This window comes from Ambystoma mexicanum, chromosome 4q (assembly GCF_040938575.1).
Source record: "Ambystoma mexicanum isolate Mex_15411 chromosome 4q, UKY_AmexF1_1, whole genome shotgun sequence".
Lineage (NCBI taxonomy): Eukaryota > Metazoa > Chordata > Amphibia > Caudata > Ambystomatidae > Ambystoma > Ambystoma mexicanum.
Genome location: NC_090928.1, coordinates 33,528,674 through 33,555,486, shown reverse-complemented (window position 1 = coordinate 33,555,486; position 26,813 = coordinate 33,528,674). Strand labels below are relative to the sequence as shown.

At 48.1% G+C, this 26,813-nt stretch overlaps 1 protein-coding gene across 16 annotated transcripts in view; it reads left to right on the top strand.

Moving 5' to 3' along the window:
- EPB41L2 (erythrocyte membrane protein band 4.1 like 2) overlaps positions 1 to 26,813 on the top strand; it is a 1,866,207-nt gene that overhangs the window by 18,513 nt on the left and 1,820,881 nt on the right. For 4 of the 16 annotated variants that reach the window (XM_069607399.1, XM_069607386.1, XM_069607397.1 and 1 more), the window contains exon 2: positions 15,085 to 15,162. The exons of the other annotated variants lie outside the window; for them this stretch is intronic. The gene's annotated coding sequence lies outside the window, so the exon portion shown is untranslated. The remainder of the gene's footprint in view (positions 1 to 15,084; positions 15,163 to 26,813) is intronic. 16 annotated transcript variants of the gene reach the window in all.

The window sequence follows — 26,813 nt, the reverse complement described above, 5'->3', positions numbered from 1 at the left end:
GCTCAGAACGGGGAGGTTATGGCAATCCCATGCCCTTAGCATCCTCAGGGCTGGAGGCCGCCATGTTCCCCCGCCAGGGAACAAAGTGAGTGCTCCCTCCCACCCCCACACCCCTATTAACCTTCTTTTTGGTTTCTCTTCAGGAGCGGATGCGCTGGGAAAACTTCTGTCACCAGCGCATCCGCTCCCGATCTGTGACTCAGCGGCATGGAAAGGAAGCAGGGACTACATGTAGTCCCTTCTCTCCTTTCCATGGTGGCCACTGAACCTTTGTTTAGTGTTTTATTTGTTTTTTACATTTTTCTAATTACTATTTACAATGGCCCCCATGGAAAGGGAGAATGGACTTCGTTCCCCCTTCCTTGGCGGATTTCCTTTCGTCTTTTTTGTTCAGTTGCGAACGCCAGAGCTTTTAGTACCACAGTCTTGCAGGCCAGGGTGCTAATTAAGCAATAAGCCCCGAGCAGGGTAGCGCATTACCACTTCAGGTAATGCCCCAGGGCCCATAGTTACGGGTCAGAGCGAAGTTATGTTTTAGGCCAAGGGATTTAAAAGTAATGTTTCATTTGTGATGCGTTCCATTAGTTTCAATATTGTTTTATTTTTTTGGGCCAAACTTTTAATTGAGTTTTTATGTCAAGTCAGCCACAAACAGTACAGAACAAGTCAGCTTACATATCATGGATCCATATCCCAGAGCCCCCCCCTTTCTCCTCCCCCTCGCTCTTCTCATGCAACTCTTCACCACCTCCCCCATCCGCTACCACATTGGCCCAATTCCCGTCTCTTGGAAGGTTGGTATGCCCAGAGGTCCCATCACGTCTCCCACCGTCCTGATTCCTTTCCTTTTCAATTCCCCTGCCCATCTCAGGTTTTGTATCCTTTTGATGTGTTTATTCTCCCAGATCCTGCCCACCAAAGTAGTTGTCTATGGGCTTGAGACCATGCTATCCCCCACCACTGTGTAGTCGGAGGCACCGGCAGATGCTGTGATCTTCCATATGAGTTTCTCCCACTCATTCCAAGCAGTGCTAGTTCCATATCCACCTCGGTATACCCACTGATATGCTATAGCGATCTGTGAGGCCCAGTAATATAGTCATACATTTGGAAGGCCTAGTCTGCCTTCCCACTAGGAGTTATACAGCATCTCAAATCCGACTCTCAGCGTCTTCTTTTCTTATAGAAACGCCTGCAGTACTTTATTAACTTGGTAAAATGCCCATGTCCTGCTTTCAGCGTCCTTGCAGCATGTTGGACTATTTACAGTAGTTTGGGAAGAGTCACCATTTTGTACAGGACTGCCTGCCCCATTAGTGAGATGAGGAGAGTCATCGAATGCCTGGTGTCCCTTTCGAATCTTAATCGTCGGGTCGGGATTAGGTTCAATAAAGCGGTTTTCATCCTTTTTGACAATCACCCCTAGGTATCTGAAGCCATCACTTCTTTTTTTCAGTGGTGGGTATAACCTCTGGTTACCCTCTACCCATTGCACTGGGTAGTGTGTGGATTTGTCCCAGTTGATCCTCAGCCCTGAATATTTCCCAAACTTCTCTAATATGGTCGTAGCCCTTGGTATCAATTGTTCGGGGTTTGTCAGGTATAGCAAGATGTCCTCTTCATACAGCAATATCCTTTCCTCCCTCCCTTCCTTACAGCCAGCAGTAACCCGCCAGTTCTGGGTCTCTGGACCATTCCACCAGTGGCTCCAGTGAGATAGCAAAGAGCATGGGCAATAGCAGGCACCTGTGAGGGACGAGCAATGCAAGGTGGACAACTGCTTGTGTTTTTATCCAAATTAAACATTTTTATTGAAGGTAAAAAGCGCAAATCGATCCCTCACTAAACCGACTCAACAGGGAGTTCCCTGTCTAATCTAAGGGGGTTACTCCTAGCATCGACAAATCTGGCCCTCAGACTAAACAACAAAACATTCAAAGTAAAACATAAACAATATAAATAATAGTATAACCAAAACCAGTGATTTGGATGACCTTAACCTGTCCTGAGTAGATCCCTTCCCCAGGAATGCTCAGTCAATTTCCCCCACATGTTCAAAAAGAAAAGTAAAGTCTTGAACCAGTTCCAAATTAAATAAATGTTCTCTTTATAAATATCCACTGGTAACAGTTCTGCAGCTTTCTATTGAAATGTTCCCCTTCAGTTCCAGCTAAGAAAACAGGACCAATACTAATCCTGGATAACCTCTTTCCAGGACTGTATTGTAGTATGTGCGCAGCCTTTAAATCTGCTCACTGGGCAATGTTCCTAATTCAAATTGATTGTCTAGTCATGTTGCTTCCTCACATCCACACTTCTTTGGCTTCCCTGAAGTAACGCTTGTGTAAAAAGCTATTTAGTTCTGTGCAGATGTTTGTATAGATGCGCTAGACAGTATTTGAATGTTTTGGCTTACTTATTCACCCTTGATTATTTTGATTTCTGATACAGATGCATTACTTTAGTCATGCACTTAATAATTGAGTGCCTCAATGAGCGTTTCACCACCTTTAATTGGTGGATCCTCAGGAGGTCTTAATGTTTTTTGCTAAATTACACTTATTCAATGATGATGATTAATGGACTACGATGTCCTCAATTAGGTGTGAATGTCCAAAATAATGCCACATTCGTTCTTTATGCCTTTCTTTCAAAGGTTGATTACACTTTTCACTCTGATATGATCTGCATTAGAAGTGCGCAGGATGTATTTTCATTGTTGGCACGACACTTCACAGCGATTAACTACTTCTACACACTTCCACTATTACGCAAGTTATTATGGAGCTTGTAACAGTTACCGGCAAGAGTTTTAAAGTGAACCTGTACACAGAGCTTCACTCACCGGCTGCAGGAACACTGCGTTTGCGGGCTGCTTCCACTTCCTGACTTCTTTTGCTTCTGCTACTACTTTAAGCACTCTTGGAACCCACAGCCCCTGGCAGCATAAGTGTCTTCGGTCCGGCCTTAAAGGAATAGTGCGCTCAAAAGTTTTATTGACCCGAGCGTTCGGGCATGTGTTTTTAAGCATATGTTGATCGATTGTACAAACATTTCCTATGCACCTTAACATAGTTTAACTTACTTTTACACATGTGAAAGTAGGTAGCAGGGCGCGGCCATCTTGTGCTAATCTTATCCGTTGCCACATCTCTCTAAGATGAACTGCCCTGGCGGCACTAAATCATATCCCCCACCCCTGAAGCTGACCTCACAATCCAGTTCTCACGGCAATGTAGCTAATGATTTTTGCAAGTAGCGAGTTTTGAGCCCTGACAAAATGTGCTCGTACGAGAATGTCAGAGAAAGCCCTGCTCCAACCTTAGTGCACAATCCGTCTCTGCTCACTGACTCATGCCATTTCCAACCCCCTCCTGCCAGGCCGCAGACCCCTGAACCCATGACCCCTGTTTCCTTTGAACACATCTGGTCCCCCACCTCAAATTCACCTCCCATATACCTAATCAGGAGTGATGATATATTTTGGTAACACTGACACCTATCCCCACTGCGTTTGAAATCGTAAGACCCCAAAGGCCGCAAAGATAAAGCAACGACCACTAACACATACCCCCATTAAAATATAGGTCAGAATGCACCTATTTCTCAACAACAACCCCCTTTCATGCGTTGTTTTGACATGTGAAGCAACCAATTCACGAAAAGAGTATGCTTATTTCGAAGGGCACTAGAGCATAGTTTTCTGCGTTCATAAATAATTTTCTATGATGCTCCTAATACCAGGGACAGATGTCTAGAAAAATGGGGTATAGTTATAAAGCAAAACAATCTGGTAAATATGCAAAGTTTAGTAAGAAACATTTACACCAAAAGCACCAATCCGTCCATGTAGTTAACTGTACAGTACCCCCAAGGACTACAGCTAATTCATGAACCGTCACTCACCTGAGGCAGCGTGTGCATGAATAGTTGGAATTACATTTGGAAGCAAGCGTTCTGAGTCGATGGTTCTTTATGTACTGCGAGTGGTCCTACATATTTGGGGTAAAGTGCAGGCTGCAGATGCCGAATCGATTGCCCCTCAAGTTCCCCAAGACATCCTGGGCTCTACTTTCAAGCTCGTCCAGGCGCAAATCCGCAATATCTGACCCATTCTGTTATTAGATCTATATTCCTCGGGAATATATGCATTATTGTGCCCTTAGGTTTGGAATGGGTCTTAGAACGGCAACCGTAAACCATACAAGCAGGCATTGTTGAAAAATATGTAATAAATAAATAAGTCCACATCGTTAAAATATTATTTTGCATGAATGCATGAGAAAGATGGAATTATATCAGGATAATTTTCATACACAATTGATTGATGTGACGCAAATTATAACGTGTTACTCATCCGTTGTATGTATTTTCATGCATCAAAAGGAAACCTGCTTATAGACACGGTCCGCGAAGGATGCAATTCTATCCCAATTGACACTGATGACAATTGCTATATATCGAGAACAGAGCAAATTAAACACAAGTCAATGGTAATGCCAATGAGATGAATGAACATTACACTATTAGGTACATTAGTTCGAAATAGATAGAAATTTAGAGATCAAAAAGAGATGATTGGGTGACCTGCCCTTACCTTGAGCAATAACAGTTAGATTCAGCAAGCAGGGTAGTTAGTAGCAGGAGAGCAGGTAGCGCGATCACAAGTTGACTTCCAGTGCTCAGAAATGTTCACAGGTAGCACGATGACGAGCTGACTTTCAGTGCTCACAGATGTTCTCATGATAAATATCAAGGGGTTTATAAAGAATTAGAAAAGTGGGTGTGTATATGACTGAACGACATGTTTATGGCGTGGTCTTATGTGGATAGCAGGGGCGTGGCCTTCTTCAGGGGAGCCTTCCTGAACACTGCGTCTGGCTAGGCCATGTGTATAATGTCCGCTGTGCAGAAGTGTACATGGTGTTTGGCACCTTGGCCGTTCATATCCTGCCAGCCCCCTCGGGGGGGGGAGGGAGGGCACGGCCACAGGTGCGAACTTCCATTGATATTGTAGGGGGGATGGACGGCCAAGAGGCATGCAGGAAAGGGCCAGAACACTGCTGAATGGATCCACACTTATGTGGATTGCAGGGGCGCGGTCTGCATCAGGGGAGCCTGCCTGGAGACACTGGGGCCTGGGGAGGCCATGTGAACAATGGCCCCTGCGCGTAAGATACCTTTGAAGTGTACACAGTGTTTGGCACCTTGACCGTTCCCACCCCTGCCAGCCCTGCCAGGACAAGTGAGCGTGTCCTTGATTCACTGAAAAATTGAAACAACCATTCATAAAAGTTCAGTTGTATTTTATTTTGTTGCTGATGTTGATGGCAAAAATGTACTACACATTATATAATTTGGGTTGCAGCACAGTGTGGGAAAATCCGCTGTCACTGGGGAATGTGTCTCTAATGGCACCAACGATAAAGGCGGGTATTACTTGTCGAACGTGGTGTCCAAGCCTCCCATGAAGCCACCATGTAAACGCACGATAGGCCACCAGCCTGTACCACTTGTGGAAGAGAAAGATACAAACTGTATTTAAATGAACAAGATAAGTGTATCAAACCAAAGTTGAAAAAGCAATCTTGTATCTTATGGCATTGTTGTCTGTACAAATGATACTTCATGGATCAATGAACTTGGGCTTTGAAGTGTAGACCCATTACAAAAGTGAACAGCTATGCATTCCATTACTTTTGGGACACAGAGAAATATTGTTTCTTGGTTGTACGTGAAAGACACATAAGATGACAACTATGATTTCCCCAAATCGCAAGACTAGATTCATTTGGCAGTGATGGATCAAAGTTATGACAATATAGGAGACAAACATGAAATGTTAGTGGCCTAAGTGACATGACATCTAGAGTACACTTACTCATTTCTTGGATTGCGAGGGCGAACTGTTGCACGAAGTTTGTGCATAAGCACCATCATAATCCTGAACACGGACCGTGTGAGGCAGGCTGCCCTGAAGTCATGTAGCTCGGTAACGCATTGCGGCCGTGTCTCGTCTTCCCAAATGTAGGACAATCCTCCAGAGTTTTCTCGGCAGCAGCAGTTCTCCTCCTCGGTTGGCATGACCTCACACCGATTGCAGGTACACCAGGTGGAGGAGACGTCTATGCGACTAGGCTCAGGCTCTTGATCTGGTGATTCGTCTTCCCAACTGTTGTCCGAAACCCCATTGTTTCCGCATCTTTCTCTTTCGAGTAATTCTACCTCGGAATACTCCGGCTCGTACTGGTAGGGCTGTATTGCTGCCATTATGTGATAAAATTAAAATAGATAGTAAGGATAGTACTAGTATCTGTTCGCACGGGCTACGAGCAACGAAGATAGCTGAACAGAGCAGAAACTAGCCACAGGATACACAAAAAAACACAGTGAAACGATTGAAAAAGCAACTCTGCTGTTGTCAGATGAGAAGCGGTCTGTTTATACTTATTGAGGAAAGAGGCGTCCTGCCATTTCCATAGAGATACGTCATTAGCTGGAGCGCAGAGAACATTGACATAAGACGTGCATTGGTGTTGTGAAATGGCTCGTACGTGCCTAGTGATGTCAGCCTCAGGGGGGGGGGATAAGAATTGGTGCTGCCAGGGCAGTTGACCTTAGGGCGATGCGGCAATGGATAAGATTAGCACAAGATGGCCGCGCCCTGCTGCCTGATTTCTCATGTGTAAAAGGTAGGAAAACTATGGCAAGGTGCATAGGAAATGCTTGTACGATCGATCAACGTGTGCTTAAAAACACATGCCCGAACGCTCGGGACAATAACATTTTTGGGCACACTATTCCTTTTAACCACGGATAGTCTCCTGTGCTCCTCTGTCCCTCGCCTTGCTTCTGTAACCGGGCCTCGGGTTGCAGCACCGTCCCAGCTCTGCAGTCACATCCAATAGGCATACCTGGGAAGACTTTCAACCCGGCACGTCTCTCTCAGTGCAGCCATGTCAAAGTAGGGTTTGTGAACACGGGGATCTCTCAGGACTTGCAGGTGAATTCTGCTTTCCTCTTGCCCCTGCGTCCCGTACGTGAACACACTTCCTCATGAACCGCCAGCCTTGTGTCTTCCCCTTCTGCTACTACTACCAGCCTTCTAGCTCCTGCTCCAGCTCCATTCTACTTCCCCCTCCTGCTGCAGCCTTTTATGCTTCTTAGGTGGGGCAATTGATTTCAGGTACAAGCCCTTATTGACAATTGCCTGACCCTGGCAAAGACTGCTAGGTCTAATTGCCTGTCCTTCCTTTCTACATGCCTCTTCAGCCCCCTTCTTCATTTCAGTCCCTATGGGATTCTGGGACATGCAGTACACTTTAGTGAAATTAGGTTTTTCTTCTTCTTTTATTGAATTAAGGGTGGATTTAATTACCTTTTTAATATTTTCAAAAGATGGAGTGTAGGTTTTAACCTTATTAGAGGAAGAAGGTACAGAGAAGGTAACGTTTCCGCCCTTCCTTGTAGTATACCTTTGGTATGGAGGAAGATGTTATTTTTATGTAATAGGCTTGTATGTTACAACCTCAGCTTTTACCACCTCAGCTTTTACCACCTTAGTTTTAACAAGAGGTTGATAGATGTTAAAATGACAATAAACCATAACCTCTTCTGGCATGGTGGTAAGGTATCTCTTTTAGAGGAAAAATACTGTGTCCTATCCCACAGCTTCTCCTCACTACCCTGGTCCTTGTCTCCACCCAGGTGATTCTCCCGCAGTACACCGCCCCCAGGATTGGGACCAGGAAGCGTCTGCCCGCTCCTGGCCACCTTTGAGGGGACTTGAGGCAGGGTTTTGGTGAGGGATCCATAGGATTTTTAAAACACCCCTGCCTGGTACCTCATTCAAAGGTGAATGTATCCATTATTATATTGTTTACCTTCACTCTGGCTGCTAGGCTATTGTATGATATTGCAACCCACTCGATGAACCCATTCCCAAATTCCATCTTCCGAGGACTGCGAACATATACGCCCATTCTTTTCAATCGAACACCTTCTGTGCATCCAGCACTGGGATATGCAGCAGCTGTTGTGCCTTTTTTGCCATGGCCAGGACCAAATTGAAACGTTGAATGTTCATTCTTGTGGACCTGTTGGGGCTAAACCCACAATGACCATCTCTCACAATCTCAGGTATTACCTTTTGTGATTGCTCGCAGCACATTGGTGAGAATCTTGGTCTCTGTATTTATTATGGAGATGGGTCTATATGAACCGCCATTGCTCCTCAGCTCCCCTTCCTTTCGGAGTACTACTGTAGTTGCTTCCCTTAGATCAGGTGGAAGACTTCCCATGCTCCTACTCTCGTGCAACATTTCCCTCATCGGACCCAATGTTTCCCCTTTCAGTTTTATCCAGAGTTTTAATGGGAGCCCGTTCGGTCCCACCATCTTCCCTTTCCCCAGCTCTGTTTCCTGCACTTGCAGATCCCCCTTCTAGGGAGTCTCTGTTCCCTTGTTTGACAAGCCAAGGGTAATTGCTCTAGTAACCCTTGTATCTCTGCTGCCGGGAAATCTATTTGGGTCTTGTACAGATTCTGGTAGTACGTAGCAAAGATTTGCCTGGTTTTTCCTTTTGGGTCCCGTGTTCTGTCCCCGTCCTCCCCCTTACTAATTTCATATATCAACCGTCTCCTTGCTTCTCTCTGTGCTAGCCAGGCTAGTATTTCCCAGCTCTATCTCCCCATTCATATATTAATGCTCCTTTGTGCCACCATCCCACCTTCGCCATTTCCAAAGCCCCAAATTTGACATCCTCTTTCGCCTTCTTAAGTTCCTGCAGTACGCCCTCCGATTAGGCTTCTCTTCATTGTCACTCACTTTGACCTAGTTTTCCCTGTATTGTCTCTCTGCAGGGGTCAACATTGGGGTTTGTTGACCAGGAGCAAAATACAGCTCCTAGGAATCGGGCATCACCTGTTGGGCAGGAGCTACGTTGGCAGAACCAGGAGGTAGTACATAGTGCGCAACAAATGTTACCTTTGCGTAAGATGCCAAATTTAACAATTTGTCAGTCTACGTATTATCGAATATGCTTTACATCTCTTAAGTGTGTCCTTTATTCTATTTTATACACATGCCCAGATTTAGACAGTTAATATTACATAGCTATATTTGTATGGCACCACTTGTCTGGGGAGTCAGAAGTAGCTCCTCGTAGCTCTTGGTTTCAGGATAACCAGGCTCTCCTTGGCTATAACCAGATCCAAATAACTCCTAGCAATTCTGAACCCTGCTCTGGTTTTTACATTGGCCACGATCACCACCGTGGATTCCCCCTCAACACTGCTTTATATACCTCCCATAACGTCCTTTAGGAAAAACTGCATTGTTCCCCCCCCCTCAGATCCGACACTGGGACATCCTCCAGTAAGTGGTAAGCGCCCAGCCTCCATGTACCCCCCTGATGCCCCTGGCCTGTGTTCGGATGCCCCATGTCAGTGGTACATGGTCAGAGATTCCCTTGGGTTGCGTCTCCACCCCCTCTACTTTATACCTGTCTGAGAAAGGTGCATATATGTAATCTATCCTCGAAAGATTTCTGTGACAATGAGAAAACCTCAAAACTCCAGACCCGTGGTGTGGTCCTCCCTCCACAGGTCCACTTGCCCCATGGCCTCTACACAATCCCCCAATTTGGTGTCCCTGTTTTCCTCCTTTGCGTTTCCTTTCCATCTGTCCACGTTGGGCCGAACCATTGTGTTAAAATCTCCTGCCATCATCGTCGTTCCTGGTAAGCCCTCCAACGCCACTCTTTTAACAGACACGCGTGGGTATACACAATAATTTAAATGTTTTCCATCCCCATTTTCCCAGAAACCCCCATGTCCCTTTCTCTCCTGTATGAAATGTTTACGTGACCTGAAACGCCACTGATTTCTTGTATTCACACTCCTCTGGATCCCTTTGTGAATCCTGCGTGCGCTACACATGGATATGGGCCCCTTCCAAGCATTCCACATAAGTTCCCCAACAGATGCATTTCCTGTAGTAGCCCCATGTCTTATTTGACGTTTTAGGTACAGGAAGACCGCACTTCTCCTGCATGTGGTCTGGCATGGATTCACATGCTTATGAATATTCCCTGTTGTCAGTCTGGGAATCCTCAGTAAAATAAACAGTTTCTGTTTCTTTTCTAAACTGTCTTTCTCCTATAAACCAATCACTGACCTCTGGGTCATACTGCCCCCAGCCAATGACTGCCCTCTAACTAAGCCCCTCCTCCGGCAGCCATCTTTAGATTTTTACTGCACGTTCAAGTGTTGGGAGCCCTCGCGTTTTTGCTCTTCAAGCTGTTCTGCGTTTCTTCGCTTTTGTGATAGGAAAATCATTTTTTTTCGGTCATTCGAGCACGTGTGCTCCATCGCTTACTCTTCCTATCAACAGGGATCTGTTTTTCGGCATCTTTCATCGCCTCTCAAAGGCAGAAATTGTCTAGTGTTCTTCTTGGAAGCTTCCAGAAGTTCTTCAGGCTTACACCACGTGGATCATGTCAGAAGGACAACGCTTCCCTTTTCAAGCTTTGCTCCGACTGCGGTTTGCGGAATGTGTACATGGACGACAAACATTCCCAGTGTCTGTACGGCCTGCACCCGACGCATAAGGAAGAAGATTGTGTGATTTGCCGTGACTTCACAAAGCACACGATGAAGGATCGACACTAACGGTTTGAGTCATGGCTGCAGGCCAAGGCCTCTGCCCCGGTTGTACCCAAGGGCTTGCCTCTCCCAGATCCGGCAAACCTGAGCGGGCTTCTAAGTCCTTTGAGAGCGCCAGACCCGTGGGGGCTCAACACAAGGCCAAGCAGTGCGAGTCTGCTTCCGTCGGGGTCGCCGCTGCTGCGGGTCCTGTGACGGTCAGGGCACAATCGTCATCCGTATTTGCATCGATCTGCAACCACCATTCTGGTTCTTCGTCCAAGAGGAAGTCTGCAACCCCGGGGAAGCTGGGAGAGAATCCGGAGAAGGCCAAGCAGGGGACCGTTTCTGGCCTACCCGTGATGGAGAAGGCCAAAGCAGACAAGGGGTCCTTCCCGGCCCAGAAGGAGAAGGCCAAATGGGACAAGGCGTCCGACCCGGCCGTGAAGGAGAAGGCCAAGCAAGACAAGGGATCCAGCTTTTCCGTGAAGGCCCAGGTGTACCAGGCAAAATCTTCCCCCTTCATCGAGGTGGTGGTGGCGTCACTCTCGAAGGCCGTAAGGGTGGACCTGGACCAGTGTACCCCGACGACTGCCAGGGTGGCTCGTCCTCCCAGGATGGAGGCTTCGAGCAAGCCAGTTGAGAAGACCCCAGAAAATAGAATGCCGGACCTCAGCCCGAGGCCGACCTGTCGGGACCCGAAAAAAGGGGGGAGGGGATGAAGGACTCCAAGGAACAGACATTTCTTCGGCTGACGAGGATGAGACCCTTTCCGTCCGGGGGACGTCAGAGAATTGCCCCTGGACGGGGTCAACGACGACGGGGATGCCGTTGATGGAAAATGCGACAAAGGCCCCCGAGATGACGAGGGCCCTGGGCCCAGCGCGCCTACCTCCCGGGTACCGGCGAAAGATCTTTGACTGGACATCCTTCTGACCTCCACACGCTGGTGTCGGAGATACAAAGGAGAATGCCGACGGCCCCTCTGCCTGCTCCACCTGCGACTCAATTTCCGGCCATCTTGTTGACACCGGGGGAACCGCCGGGCAAGAAGAGGATGCATCCACGCCTACATGCCACCCATCGCCTCACTCACCCCAAGGGAGACAGTATCGGACACAGCGACAATGGGCACAGATGCTGACGGCGGGATGGAGTGGGATCCTTCCATGCAATGATCGCCTAAGAGTCGGAGCTGTTTCGGCACACGCCGAAGGAGAAGGAGGAAGGCTTCTTATATCAACACCGGGAGGCGCAGAGGAAGACCATCTTTTCACTCCCACTGCTGGACGATGTTTGGGATGAAGGACTGGCTCCGATGAAGAACCCCTTGACAACCCCAGCGAATAGAGACCGGCTGGAGAAAAAGTACAGGTTGTCGGACTCTGCACCCAAGTGCTTGCGGTCTCAACCATCACCGGACTCGGTGGTCTCGGCAGCTGCCAGGAAGAAATCGTCAAGCTTGGCGTCTTCATCTTCTTCCACCCCTCTGGACAACGAGGGGAAGAAATTGGATTCTATGGATAGAAAGGTTATCTACTCGGCAGCGACGACGGACAAGGATGCCAAGGCCCTCACGATGGTGGCCAGATAGGACCGGGAGCTGTGGTTTAAGTTGGCTCTGCTACTGGACTTCCTCCCCGATGACAAGCAGGTAGAGGCTTTGGAGATCCTCCAAGAAGGCGAGGTGGCGTCGGACCACGCCATCACAGTGGCCCTGGACATCACGGACACTGGTCTCCGCCAGATGGGGAAAAAGAGTATGTCTTCACTGTCGTGGCTGGCTCAAGGCCACCAACTTTAGACAGGAGGTCCAGACAAGGGTTTTGGACATGCCAACAGGGACAACCTGTTCGGGAAGGCTCAAGACGGACACGGAGGCGGCACGTGCCCTGGGCACTCTAAGGCAACAACGAGCATCCTTTCGTTCCTCAGGAGGGAAGTCTATCCGCTCTTCGAAGGTGTTCGGCGGGGGCTTTTCCTCTTACCACCAGCCCTCTCGCTCCTCGACCCAGGAATCCAAGGGGGGTCGCTCCAGCGCCTTCTGGGGCAGACGCCGTCGTCGTCGGGGACTGCAAGGCGGCCCGTCGACTTCCAAGCAAGATTGAAAGGCCATGACTTCGGGCCCCACCCGTGCACCCCGGTGGGAGGCCGGCTGGTGAATTCCTCAATGTGTGGGAGACCATCTCCACCGACAAATGGGTGCTGGACGCTCGTGCCCACAACATACCTTGGAGTTTCACCGTAAGTATCCGCGAATACCACCGGGGGCCTGTCTGGAAAACCACATCCCTCAGCTGCTGCTGGAGGTTCGGCCATGTTACGAAAAGGGGCAATAGAGCTGGTTCCACAGCGACTCTGGGGCTCCAGAGTATACTCCAGATTCTTTCTCGTAAGAAAGAAGACCGGGGGCTGGAGGCCCATTCTCGACCTACAAAGGCTCAGCAAGTACATTTAAGTCCCAGAAGTTCAGGATGGTCACGCTGCAGCATGTGCTCCGGCAGCTGGGAGGGGGTGGGGGGGGACTTTCTGGCATCGTTGAATCTAGAGGACGCGTACTTCCACCATTCAAAAAGGACACTGCAAGTTTCTGCGCTTCGTCGTCCAAGGTAAGCATTATCAGTTCAAGTCTCTTCCTTTCAGTCTGAAGTCAGAGCCCAGAGTCTTTACCAAGTGCTTGGTGCTGGTGGCGGCCCATTTACGACTGTAAGGGATCCACACTTACCCCTACCTGGATGACTGGCTTATCCGGGCCAGGTCAAAGGACATTGCTGTCGGCCACACGACACGGACTGTCCGCCTGCTGAAGGAACTGGGGTTCTCTGTGAATTATGCAAAGTCCTACTTAACTCCATCGCAGGACGTGCTGTTCCTGGGATCCAGGCTCAACAGAGTGTCATGCCTAGCGTCACCATCGGAGGAAAGGATATCGGCCATCTTGGGCAAAGTGTAACGGCTGTTGGCACTGAAGAACGCCACGGTGAGGACCATCAAGGATCTATTCGGAATGATGTTGTCGTGCATATACCTATTTCTGCTCTGCAAGCCTGCTGCAGGAGTTCCTCGACAACTGTTGGGTTCAGTGTCCGGAAGCTTCCAGTACAGGATCACGAGTTCCGCCGAGCGATAAGATGATGGGGCGTGCGCTCCAATATTGCCGGAGGCACGGATTTTCATATCCTCCCGTACCAGGAGACAGTCATGACAGATGCTTCTTCACGCCAGCGGCCTGTGGCTGCCGGAGGAAAAGATGCTGCACATCAATGTTCTGGAGCTACAGGCTGTGTTTTGGGCCCTCAAGTCGTTTCTGCCGTCCCTCAAGGGCAAAGTGGTGAGGGTCTTCACGGACAATAACACCACAATGTTTTACATCCGGAAGCAGGGGGGCACTGGGCTGTCGCCCAAGGGATGTTCCTCATTCCGTTTCACCTGGCAGGAGTAAACAACACTGTCGCCGACACTCTCAGCAGCGAGCTGCGCTCTTGCCACAAGTAGGAGCTTCGGCAGGATCAAGTGGACAACCTTTTCCTCAAATGGGGCAGATGTTCATATGAACGGTAGATCACATTTCCTGCGTGCGTCCCTGAAACTCGCGCTGTGTGAAGGTGATTATCTTCAAACTGTGCCTAAATGTGGTGGCTGGTTACACTCGTAGCAGCGTTTCCAGAATGAAGAGCTACTACGAGTGTAACCAGCTACTATGAGTGTAACCAGCCACCACGTTTAGGCACAGTTTGAAGATAATCACCTTCACACAGTGCGAGTTTCAGGCACGCACGCAGGAAATGTGATCTACCGTTCATATGAACATCCACATGTTCAGATGCACCCCACATTAAGTGGGCAACCTAATCGAGAGAGCAGAGCCCTGAAGGAATTGTTCTAGCACTCCGAAATGCATTGGCAATAAATCTCTCTGTTGTATCTGTTAGCCTATGTGGCTTCTTCTCACATTTATAATGAAAATAGAAATATACTTCATAATCAAATCTTCCTGTTACAAATTTCATCGGCCTCTTGTAGCATAATTGAAATATACAATACAGAAAGAACGCTTTTTTCTACTTCGCATTGAAATTGTTCAAAAATGATTTGAGTAGCCTTGTAAGAGGAACAATATGAGAGCGACTGTATAGCGAGTGTTTTTCACCCAGTTTCTTCCTTCCTGTGATTTCATTGAGCTCAGGTGTCTCTGAGCTTTACACAGTCTGCTCCTTTGTGAATATCATTAACCTACCATACACAAGTGGATTCCACAGTTTTTGATAACTTTAAGAAAAAAGTTTTTAAAATCTGGCGGTGCCCACCTCTCCGCTATTCAGTTTTTCAATTTAGGTAGAGGGCAGTCATTGGGGGCAGTATGACACAGAGCTCAGTGATTGGTTTATTGAAGAAAGACTGTTTAGAAACGAAACTGAAACCGTTTTTTTCTTTTACCTCAGATTCCCAACCTGACGACTGGGAATATTCATGAGAATGTGAATCCATGCTAGATCCATGCTGGAGAACAACAGTTACAGGTAAGTAACTTGTTCCTTCTCTTAACTTTATCATTCATTACGTTGACGTTCCAGGAAATGCACCTGTGTTCCTGTACTACCCCTTCTGAGAGTTGCAATACTTGTTGAGTTTGGATCTATCCTTCTGAGCAGTCTCCCTCATGTTTACTGTACGCATGACTTGACTCTGTCTACAAAAACCACCCAAACTCCCTTTCCTCCAACTAACTCCCCGCTTCTTCCCCCTCTAACCTCCCTCCTACGAGCTCCCCAACTGAGAGTATCTGTCGCCCTGGAAAATAAAGTCCTCCCCACTACTATCCTCTTCCCACCCTTCTCCTCATATACCTTCCCCATCCTCCCAAATTTCACTTAGCCCCCTGCCGGCCCGGCCTTACTATCCTCTCCACTCCATTTCCCCGTCCTTCCCCTGCGGTCTGGGGTACCTCTGCCCAAGCATCCCCCCTACCTCTGCTGGTTTTGCTGCTTTTCCCTGTGGCCTTGGTAAAGTCCAAAGGATATTTCTGACCCTTCAAACTGCCACTTCACCTGCCGCTTCCCTCACCTCGGAGGCCTCCAGTTGTGCTGCCTCATCAGTCAAGCCCAGACGGATCTTAACGATTTTGCTGTCGAAGCCCACCCTGAATCTGTAGTCCGGGCTGGCATGTCTCGTTGGCCTTTTCCGCTTCTCCTCCCCGCCCTTGTGAGAGATGCATGCTGACCTGGCCCTTGGGAACCAGGGAGAGAGTACACCAGGGCAAGAAAGGGAAGAAGGTCCCAACCTTTAATATGAGTCAGAACCTCTTTCGTTCCCTGCCAAGGTGTAACAATAATCTTGAGTGCATGAGATTAAGGCTAGCAGATATTAGTCTGAAGAGCTGCATGCAGTAAGGTGGGAGAGGGGGTAGGACACTATGAATGCATCTTACAGAATGTTGCTCCCCCCAGTCTGAGATTCCCCTGGATTGAAGGATTACATGAAATGGGAAGTCAACACGCTGTAATTTGGATGCTACGCAATATTGCATTTACAATCTTGCGAAAGCGATGGTTAGAAAAGGAATTAAGATGCACTCTTTGCAGACCCCTTTTAAATGCAAGTATCAGATGTGTGAAGCTTTCCAATGGATTGCTAAATGAGAGGCTTCACAAAGCAGGGGATCTGCTTCCATCCTCCGACTTTACAATTGAAACACGTGTTATGCGATCGGAGGCAACGTGTTCCTGCTATCCGAAAACATACAGTCACCGGAATGATGACACTGAAGCGCTAAATACCTATGCAACAGCAGACCCTTTAACAAATAGTCCAATGTCCTCAACAGCTCTGCTGACCAGGATCTAGGCTTACTGGGAATTTGGAAATTACAGGTTGAAAACATGCATGGGGAAAGTAAACTTTCTTACGGAGCAGACACGGCTATTGGATAACCCTTGCTTCTGACGCATTCTTGATTTGAGATGAAATACGAGTAGTCACCGGCTGTCATCCGGTACGTGGAAAAGAGGTTTCTCAGTGATTGTCGCGGTCTTCCGTTGCAATTTGGTGTCTGGAATCGACAACCTGATTGAAAAAAGTGCTTCGGGATGTGAAATGACCTAAATTGGATTTCAATTGATGACTTCCAGGTTACAGAACTCATGGAGATGAATGTAGTAACAGGGCTGCCATTTGTAAAGGGAGTTGTTTCAATGTGGATCATATATACTGGTCCTGGAAGGTTGCCACAGCCTTCCTGGTAAAAGACAGGATGTACATGTTTTTGATCTAGTGGCAGGAGTGTTATTCCTGACAGTATGTCCTCCTCTACACACCCCCCCTCTAAGGACTTTTGTATCTAGACTCTTAACATAAGGCTTTCCAGGGTTCAGCAGGTGAAATGTCTTATTAGTGTAGGAGAAAATACAACCTTGACAGAGACACATGTTCTCTCTTCCGATCCGTATCCTATACAATAAACAAGGTACTGGACTGTTCTCTTCCAATAGCTGGAATCCAGGATTTTCCTGACCTCATTTGTTTTGATGACCCATAGCCAGAGGCTAAGGTAAATGCCTGTCTCCATAGCGGAGCGAATGAGTGGTCGGTTTGACAAGGGATACGTGAAATACCGGATGGATCCAAAATTGAGTAGGTAATTTTCAGTCGAATGAGACTTCATCATGGACTTTATAGCGAGTGCCGCCCAACCTTTTCTTATCTGCATACTGTTTCATTTGTTCCTGTGCATGCTTCAATTGAGAAGAGGCTTTCTGAAAGCCTTGGCATAAATTGTTAATGTGTTCTGCTGGTATGAGTGAGGTAGTGGTCTTGATCGATGGAAATGACGATGTAAGATATCCATATGACAAGTGAAATGGAGAGTCTCCACTGAAGTATGGTATGCATCATGGTATGCAAATTCTGCCATGGGTAATAACGTTACCCAATCCTTGTCACAAACACCATAACAGCGTAGATATTGCCGATTACCTGATTTACTTCTCCGTTTGGCCGTAGCTTTGGGGGTGATGAGCCAAAGAAAAACAGAGTACTATTCCAAGGAGTTTGCCGACATCTTTCCTGAATCGTGAAATGAATTGGGATCCTTGGTCCGTGACAATAGTCGTGGGAAGACCATGGAGCCTAAATACATGATCTATAAATAAACCTACTAGTGTGGTTGCTAACGGGACTGGAACAAGGGCTATAAAATGCCACATTTTGGTAAGTCCACGAATGTTAGTCCGTGTACGGTTGTAAAGTCCATGGAGCAATGCGTCCCTGTACCTTTTTAGGTACCGGAATGGGTTGTAGAAATCCCATAGTCCTTTGTCGACTTACCTTGGGTCTCGAACAAACGCCACAACATCAAATGTAGCCCTAAACATCTGTAGCCCAGCCTTTCCACCATGTGTCCCGTTCCACTTTCCTGTGGGTTTTTAATATTCCGAAATGTCCTGCCCCTGTAGCATCTTGACATTCTCCGGAAATCATATTTGGCTACCGTGAAATTGAGTCCATGGCGTTTATGGTGAAGAGGACTTGCGTCTATGAACAGTTGTTTGAGTGTCTTTATGGGCTGGGGCATATGGAGGAAAGGGGCAGATATGGTAGGGGTCACAACGTGGCCATCTCTTTTAAGCCACATATGGACCCCGGGAATCCGTAAAGAAATAACCTGACCACCCCAAATACCAGTCATGGTTTGATGCAGTTCTGGAGAGGGTTGGACAGCTCTGGAGGGAAGGGGTGTTCCTGACAGTTTCTGAACTGGAAGACGCACTCCAAGCGAACCTGATCTCTTATCTTCCTCTATTTACGGCTCAAGGGTGTGATGTCCAGGGAGAAGTGGCGAACAAAAATACAAAGAGAACTGACACCGTTCGAGAAACTTCTCGACACACTCACCGAGACCAAGGGCCTGATAACTCACATGTACCGAGCATTGTTAGACACGGGCTCGAAGTCGATCATGAAACTCAAACACAGGTGGGAACAAGACTTCGGTAGAGAGTTCGACTAGCACACATGCGCTCGTATTTGCAGAACACCCTCCCAGGTATCAATTGCAGCACAATACAAATTGCATGCTATTAAACTATTGCATAGATGGCAATACGATCCCCACAGACTATCTAAAATGTTTCAGACCGCTAGTCCAATGTACTGGAGAGAATGTAGTACAAGGGCCACCTATTGGCACATGTGATGGGACTGCCCGAGGATACTGATATACTGGAGTGAAGTCCTAGGCTGGATAAAGCAGGTAGACGGTTCCCTAGAGAGATGTCACCTCTCCTTGTGCTGTTTGGGTTGGCGGAAGATGAGGGTGGAGTGACGAGAGTTGGTGGACTCGCAGCCCCACTCCTGTTGGCGGCACAAGCCTGCCTAGTGATCAGGTGAAAGGCACAATATCCCCCATCTAGAAGAGAGTGGATCGGAGTGGCTACCAATATATGGTCAATGGAGAGAATCACAGCCGCTCTTAACTGAAGATCAGCCCAACACGAGACACTCTGGAATGATTTTGCGAGTATATATGTCAGACGCAATGAGCCGCCCGACATGAATCTTACCTTAACTAATGCTATGCCAATCCCACAATATGTGAACTCCAATAATGGGTCAAATGCCAAGCCTATAATAATGTGAATTTCTGCAATGTTCAACACGTCAAAGAAGAACGATACATGGACTCACAAGATTCTAAGGTGCATGCATAATGTGATTCAAATATGCCAGTAACCAACCACGGGGGGAGGGGAGAGGGAAGGAGGGAAATTGGAATGTCTACGAGGTAATCGTATCATAAGTGTTCACTATGATGTTTCTCGTTTCGGTTGGATTTATATAATTGTAACCTCCCACTTATGCTGTGAATGTAATGTTATTCCTTGTTCTGTAAAAACCAATAAAATTGAATTTGAAAAAATAAATAAAATTTAACCTAGAGAAAAAATGGATCCATCGATTTTTGTCTCTGGTTAATAGTGAGAGCCGTGTGAAAAAAAACACAATTTTCTTATGGTTGGCTTGACAAGTACTCGATGTCTTGCTCCCTCCAGGTATTGTCTCCATGAAATGAATGCTTCCTTTATGGCTAATAGCTCTTTGTCGAAGATGCTATAATTCTGTACAGCCGTATTGAGCTTACGGAAATGGAAGGCTATAGGTGTTTCAACCTGAATTGCGAGTCTGTTTCGGATAAAATCGCCCCTACAGCTTAAACGGGTGCATCTTCTTCCATTCTGTAAGGTAGGTCTGGGTCGGGATTTCTCAAGAAGGGACTACATTTTCACTTCAAGCTATCAAATGCTTCTTGGGTCCGTTAATTCCATACGAAAGTGTGCCCCTTACGTAATAACGTGGTCAAGGGAAGAAGAGTGCTAGAAAACTGTGGGATAAAACGCTGATAAATGTTTGCGAATCCTATGAATCGTAATTCTTTCACTGTGGTGGGTATAGGCCAATCCAGAATAACATCTATCTTTTTGGGATCCATCTCGATCTTGTCGGGTGCAAGGATATAAGTATGCAACTTTATCTTGATGAAATGAACATTTGGATGCTTTGGCATAAAGACTGTTGCCTTAACCTGGATAGTACTGCCTTTATATGCAGTTTGTGTTCTTTCCTAGAGGATGTAAACCCCAAGATATCATCCAAATAGATCTCTACGTAGTTGTCCAGTATGTCCCGGAAGAAGTCGTTCAAAATGTGTTACATGTGATAGTTTTTTGGGATTTTTTTTTATCGAATTCCAAAACAAATCAATTTTGACCTAATAAACGCTGAATACCAAAATATTAATTTTTGGTTTTGGGCCCCCAAACCCCAAGATTCCCTTGTTTTTTAATACTTTTCCCCCCCACCGCCAAAACAAATATTCCCATTGAGCCTTTTTTGTATTCGGTAACATTTTATTAGTTTTCTATCTGACCAAATCACTGCATACCTTCAAAAAGTACTGGAAGGCTGCTGGGGAATTACATAGTCCGAAAAGGCATCACAAGGTACTCCTAATGCCCATTTGATGTACGGAATGCTGTCTTCCATTCGCCCCCAGCAGCAATCCGAACCAAGTTGTATGCTCCCTTCTAGTCTAATTTTGTGGAGATGATGCTGCATCAGGCCTAATCTAACAAGACTTGAATTAAAGGTAAAGGGTATTGGTTCTTGACTGTAATGTTTTTTTAAACTTTTATTTTTGTTGACAGAGGCATATAGCAGACACAGACATCAGAACAATACAAAAACAAATTTGATGCAAGTATAGACGAATACCAGGTCATATAATCAAAAGACGAACAGCAGTGACTTAGGTACAACATATCTCAGAGCACCAAGTTCTCAAACAGGTGACGGAGAAGGCTGGGAGGAATCGTCCGCCGAGGAAGTGTCATTTAAACTATTCAAGTAGCTATTGAAGGCAGACCATATATTTTGGGGACGGGAATGGGCTGGGAGCGTGCACAAGAACTCTTCCTCGCAATTTCGGGACCACGTGAGTAAATTCAACCATTTCTGGAATGTAGGGGGGGTGGGGCTCTTCCAGCTCTGCAGCACACATTTCTTGGCAACCACACAGCTCACATTTAGGAACTTAACAATGTCCTTAGGCCCAGCAGGCTGCCACATCCCAAACAGAATCCCCATCAGGTCAGGTTCAACAACCAAGTCAGTAATTGTAGACAGTGTCTCTATGATCTTACTCCAGAAAGTGGCCAGTTCCGGGCAATTCCAAAACATGTGCAGATGGTCAGCCCCCTCCGAGCCGCAGCGAGGACAGAGCCGAGGATTGGTGCGTGCAAACCTCAAGATTCTACCCGGAGTGTAATACAACCTGTTAAGCAATTTATATTGTATGGTGCGGTAGTGGAAATTTAGGGACACCCTATTAGTATGAGAACACATCCTTTCCCACTGTTGGTCCGTGATTTCCAGCTCCAGCTCGGAGGCCCAGTCGTCGCGGGCTATGGATGGTCGGAGAGGTGCAGCGGTCAGTAGAAGTTTATATAGTGAAGAAACCACCCCACGGGCGCCACCTGAGTTAGCAATGTAGGCAATCCCAGGGGAATCCTGGGGTTCATTGGGGAAGTCTGGCCATGCATTTCGAAAATCAGCACAGAGTCTGTAGAACTGCAGTAGCTCCAGAACGGAGCCCGAGTGTCCCGGCCTCCACGTCTGCGGTGTTATAAACTGCCCCTCTGGATAGAAGTCAGTGAGGGCGCAATATCCCATGGCCTCCCAGTGCTGCGCCAGGGCGATGTCATGTGTGGGTTCCAGCCCGGGAAAATTCCAGGCGGGGAGCCACTTATAGTATGGGTGTTGTTCATCGCAAGCCATGAACACCTGGCCCCAGGCCTGTACCGTGGTCTGAACCGGGTCAATGGGCGAGTCCGGTTCGTACTGCCGGTTTAGAATCGGGGACATTGCATTAGTGCCCGCTGCTGCCAGAGCCTCCAGTTTGACGTGTGGGATGGGGTGGAGGCCCGGGGTACCAGTAAGATGCGAACTGTGCCTGTGACACAGTCCAATATAGCTGCAGATCCGGGGCTGTAAAGCCTCCTCTATCATAGGGTAGTGTCATGTCCGATCACTTTTTCCACACTGCGCCAGAGTGCCATAAGAATTGAGCCAACAGTTTGTGCAAGTTCAGAAAGTAGCCCCTACCCGGCCAGACGGGGACATTACCAAATATGTATAACATCTTGGGGAGCAAGATCATCTTTACGAGCGAGAGCCTTCCGGCCAATGATAGAGGAAGGGCACGCCAATGTGCAATTTTAGCCTCGGCCTGTTCAGCCACAGCCCGGTAATTATCCGCTAATAGCGAATCTTTGGTCCGGGACACCTGGACTCCCAAGTACCTGATCCCGTTTGGGGATCAACGGAGTGGGTACTCTGTGGTGGGTCGTGTCGTGGAGGGAAGATCTCGGATTTAGTATAGTTTATGGTGAAACCGGAGTATGTACCGATATGGGTAACATCGTGTAAAATGGGGTCTAGATGCACAGCTGGGTCTCTTATGAAGAGCAGTACATCATCTGCATATAGCGAGATGATCTCAGGGGAGTCTTTCAACCATATCCCTTTGCGCGCGTGCCGCTCCCTGATGTAATCGGCCATTGGCTCTATCGCCAAGGGGAACAAGATCGGGGAAAACGGGCATCCCTGTCGGGTGCCTCTAAAGAGAGGGAACAGTCCGGATGTCAGGGAGTTAACTCGAAACCTGGCCACCGGGGAAATGTACAGCAATTTAATATATGCTATCATATTAGGCCCTATACCCATAATCTCCAATACCAACCAGATATATTTCCAACAGACAATGTCAAACGCCTTTTGGGCATCCAGCATGACCTCAACTGCACTTGCTCCCTGGTCAAGGCACGACATGACATTGAGCAGTCTTCTAATGTTGCGGGACGCCGATCTCCCAGGTACAAAGCCGGATTGATCGTCGTGTACCATATATGACCTGACCGAGAGGAAGCGGCTAGCAATCATTTTGGCAAAGATTTTGGTATCCAAATTCATTAACGAGAGGGGCCTATACGAGCCGCACGCATCAGCGGGTTTACCGGGCTTGAGCAGGACCGTGATAACGGCCTCACGTAATGTTGTGGGGAGGCTGCCCAGCCGGAGTGACTCGTTCCAAACCTCGAGCAGCCTGGGGGCCAGAATGGCCACGTGCTCCTGATAGAACTCAGTTGTCAGCCCATCCGGACCAGGTGCTTTTCCTTTGGGGAATTTGGATATAGCCTCCACTATTTCATCCAGCAGGATGGGAGAATCCAATTGATCTCTGGTTGCAGGGGATACGATAGTCATGGGGATCTGCTCAAGGAGGTCACGCATTTGGGACTCACTATGTTCGGGGGGTTCGGAGTAGTGCTCCGAGTAGAAGCCTGCAAAGACTTCCAAAATCTGTTGGTCAGACCACCGCACCGTCCCCATGCCGTCCTTGACGCTAGTGATCTGCGCTTGGCTCCACTCGCCCTTAGCCAATGCAGCCAGCGTCCAGCCAGGCCTACCCCCCTCTCCATCTCTACGAGCTGCCTGTGGACGACTGAAGTATTGAACCTCCCTGGTGGTCTGATCATTAAAGAGTTGGAGCTCCTCACTTATTCTGGAGAGAATGGCAGGGTCAACGGATGTAGGATGAGCACTCTCTAGTTCACGCAGTTTGGCTTCAGAGCAGGCAAGGGCCGCTCTTATGGTTCTGAGCACTCCCGCCTCCCTTGATAAGGAAATTCCCCTGATGAAGACTTTAAAAGCCTCCCACCAAACCCCCAAGGAAGTTTGCTGGGGTGTATTAAGCTCAAAATAGGACTGGATGTCGGAAAGAATATCAGCCTTAAATACTATGTCCTGTAAGGCCAAGGACTTGTAACGCCAAGCGTTGATAGTAGGGGCGGGCACTCCTAATTCTAGGGATATCCGGACTGGTGAATGGTCTGATAAGGTGCGTGCCAATATTTGAGTTTCCACCACCCTCCCCAGAAGTGTACTAGACAGAAGGAACAAGTCGATTCTGGAGGAGCTGTCGTGCACAGAGGAATAGTGAGTATATTCACGCGCCTGCGAATGTGTTACCCGCCACGCGTCCCGAATGTCAAGTGTGCAGTGTGCCAGAAGTCTGCGCGCCGCGCCAGAAAGTAGTCTGGGGGCTGTGCCTGTCCTGCCCAGTGTGGTGTCTAGTATGAAATTCATGTGCCCATCCCCCCCCCCCAGATGATCTGGACCCCCACGTATCCCAGCAGTATGGATACCACCCTATCAACAAAGTCGTAAGAGTCCACATTAGGGCCATAGGTGTTAACCAGTAAGTATTCGCTGTTAGCTATTGCACAATGTAGGATAATATATCTTCCCTCCGGGTCCATATAGTTCTTATGGAGTACAAACTTGAGGGACCTGTGGATCATCGTCAATACCCCTCTGACACAGGTCGAATAGGAGGTGGAGTATCTATGGGGACCCCACAATGGCGCCATGCACCTAGCTAGATGGCCCTTAGAGTGTGTCTCCTGCAGAAGCAATATCTTGCAGCCATGTCTGTTGGCGTGGGCCATGATTTTACGGGCCTTGGTGTAGTTACTCAAGCCCTGAACATTCCATGACATCACTGTTGTAGTCATTTCAGAAATCTAAGGTACATCCCACAACAGTTGTTGAAACTTACACGGTGCATGAAGAAGACCCCGTGAGGGTCCCTGATGTCATGCGTTCTGCCAGATTACCCCTGTCATTTACAATACCGTTACCCCCCCACCCTCACTGCCCACCCCTAACTTGCAGTGGAAATCACCCGCCTCCCCTCCCCCCCAAAATGCATGTGCCACCGACTAAACGAGTACAGGTGTCACCAATCAAGTCAACTCTCCCAGAGCATGGGAGGTCAGAGGTCACTATCCAACAGGGATATACCCATATTCTGGCCCAACTGGGGCCAACCAACAGTAACATTAACCCAAACATTAACATTGCAATTGCAGTGAGGTGTGCTGTTGCCGTGTGGACGGCCGTTTGAACATTGCATGTGACGGCAGGAGCCGTCAGAACATGTTCTGCGGTAAACGGATCGTAGGTCCGGGCTGAAGTCAGCAGGCCATTGGTAGAACAGGATAGGAATGATGAAGTGACAAAGGATCTTGGTCCATTCCATAGCCTGTAAGGAGAACGAAGATCAATGTCAAAAGAATCAAGGGAAAGCCCGGAGACGGATGTCTGTAGAAGGGGCTTAGTTCGCTAAGTTTGCAGTACAGTATTGCCATTAACACGTTCCAGTAGAAAAGGAAATTACCGGGTAGATCAGGCCGCCGTTGGGTATGGCACATTAGGTCAGTCGTCATCAGCGCGGCCATCATTCGGGGCATGTGGAGGGATGTGTGCCTCAATGAATTTCACCGCCTCCTCGGGTACAGTAAAAAAATACAGTTTGCCATTGTGTGTGATCTTGAGTCGTGCGTGGAACAGGATGGCGTATGGGACATTTTGTTCCCTAAGCAATTTCTTGACTGCGATGAACTGGCGCCTCTCCTGTTGGACCGCTATCGAGAAATCCGGGAAAATCCTGATGGTGTTTGCCTCGAGTCGCAAGTCTCCCTTTTCACGTGAAAAGCGGAGGATGAGATCTCTGTCGCGGTAATTTAGGATCCTGGCGATGATGGGCCTCGGGATGTCGCCCGGTTTGGGGCGTGGCGACAAGGCTCGGTGAGCGCGCTCCACTGTGAAGTAGGGTGAGGGATCTGGATTGCCGAGGAGGTCTTTGAGCAAGGCTTCGACTGCGTCCTCCATACGCCTCTTTAGGGCGTTTTCAGGGACCCCTATAATCCGTAGATTATTTCTACAAGAGCGCGACTCCCAAGTCGTCGCATTTTGCTTTCACAGTTTTCATGTCGTGTGATAAGGAGGCAACCGTGCTCTGCAGGACTTGGATATCATCTTCGTTTGTTGATATTCTGCTCTCCGCATCCGTGATTCTGGTGGCCGCCTGGTCCACACGTGTATTCAAGGAGGCCACATTAGCATTGATGTCGTCCAGTTTTTCATGAAATGATGCAATAATTTTCGCCATTGTTTCCATAAGTGTAGTCAAGTCAGGGGTCACTGCGCAGGGATGAGGGTCCGGTTCTGGTTCCTCCTGTAGAGACGATGAATGGCCAGGTTCTGTCCTCGGGACGGCCTTGGCGAATTTATCCATGGCTCCCCCTTCGAGCTCCCTCTGGATCTGTTGGACATCGCCAGTGCTGTTAGTTAGACTAGGGGGGTCTCAGTTGGTAAAGACAGATTGCAGGGGTTCAGACCAGCAGTATATGTTGAGCACAGCACCCACGGTGGTGATATGGACACCGTGAGGTGGCAGGTGCTGGGCCGCTCAGAAGCCAACAGGGGGAGGCAGTCGGTCCCGCAACAAGGGCAGTCTCCTGCAAAGATACGTAGCAGTAGTTGCACAAGAGTTTACCCCTCCTGTAGATCAAGGGGTGCTGTGATGACCCCTGTTTGTTGGGCGCCTCCGGTGAAATGAGGGAGGAGGATGAGAGCCAAGTACACCACAGGTGCAGAGGTTCTGCCACCCCAGTCCCTTCTTGCAACGAGGAGCAGATCCTGGCGAAGGCTGGCGCCCTAATGTCAGCAGAAGGTGGGGTGGCCAGCGAGTGTGTCTTCCTATGACCCCCACCAG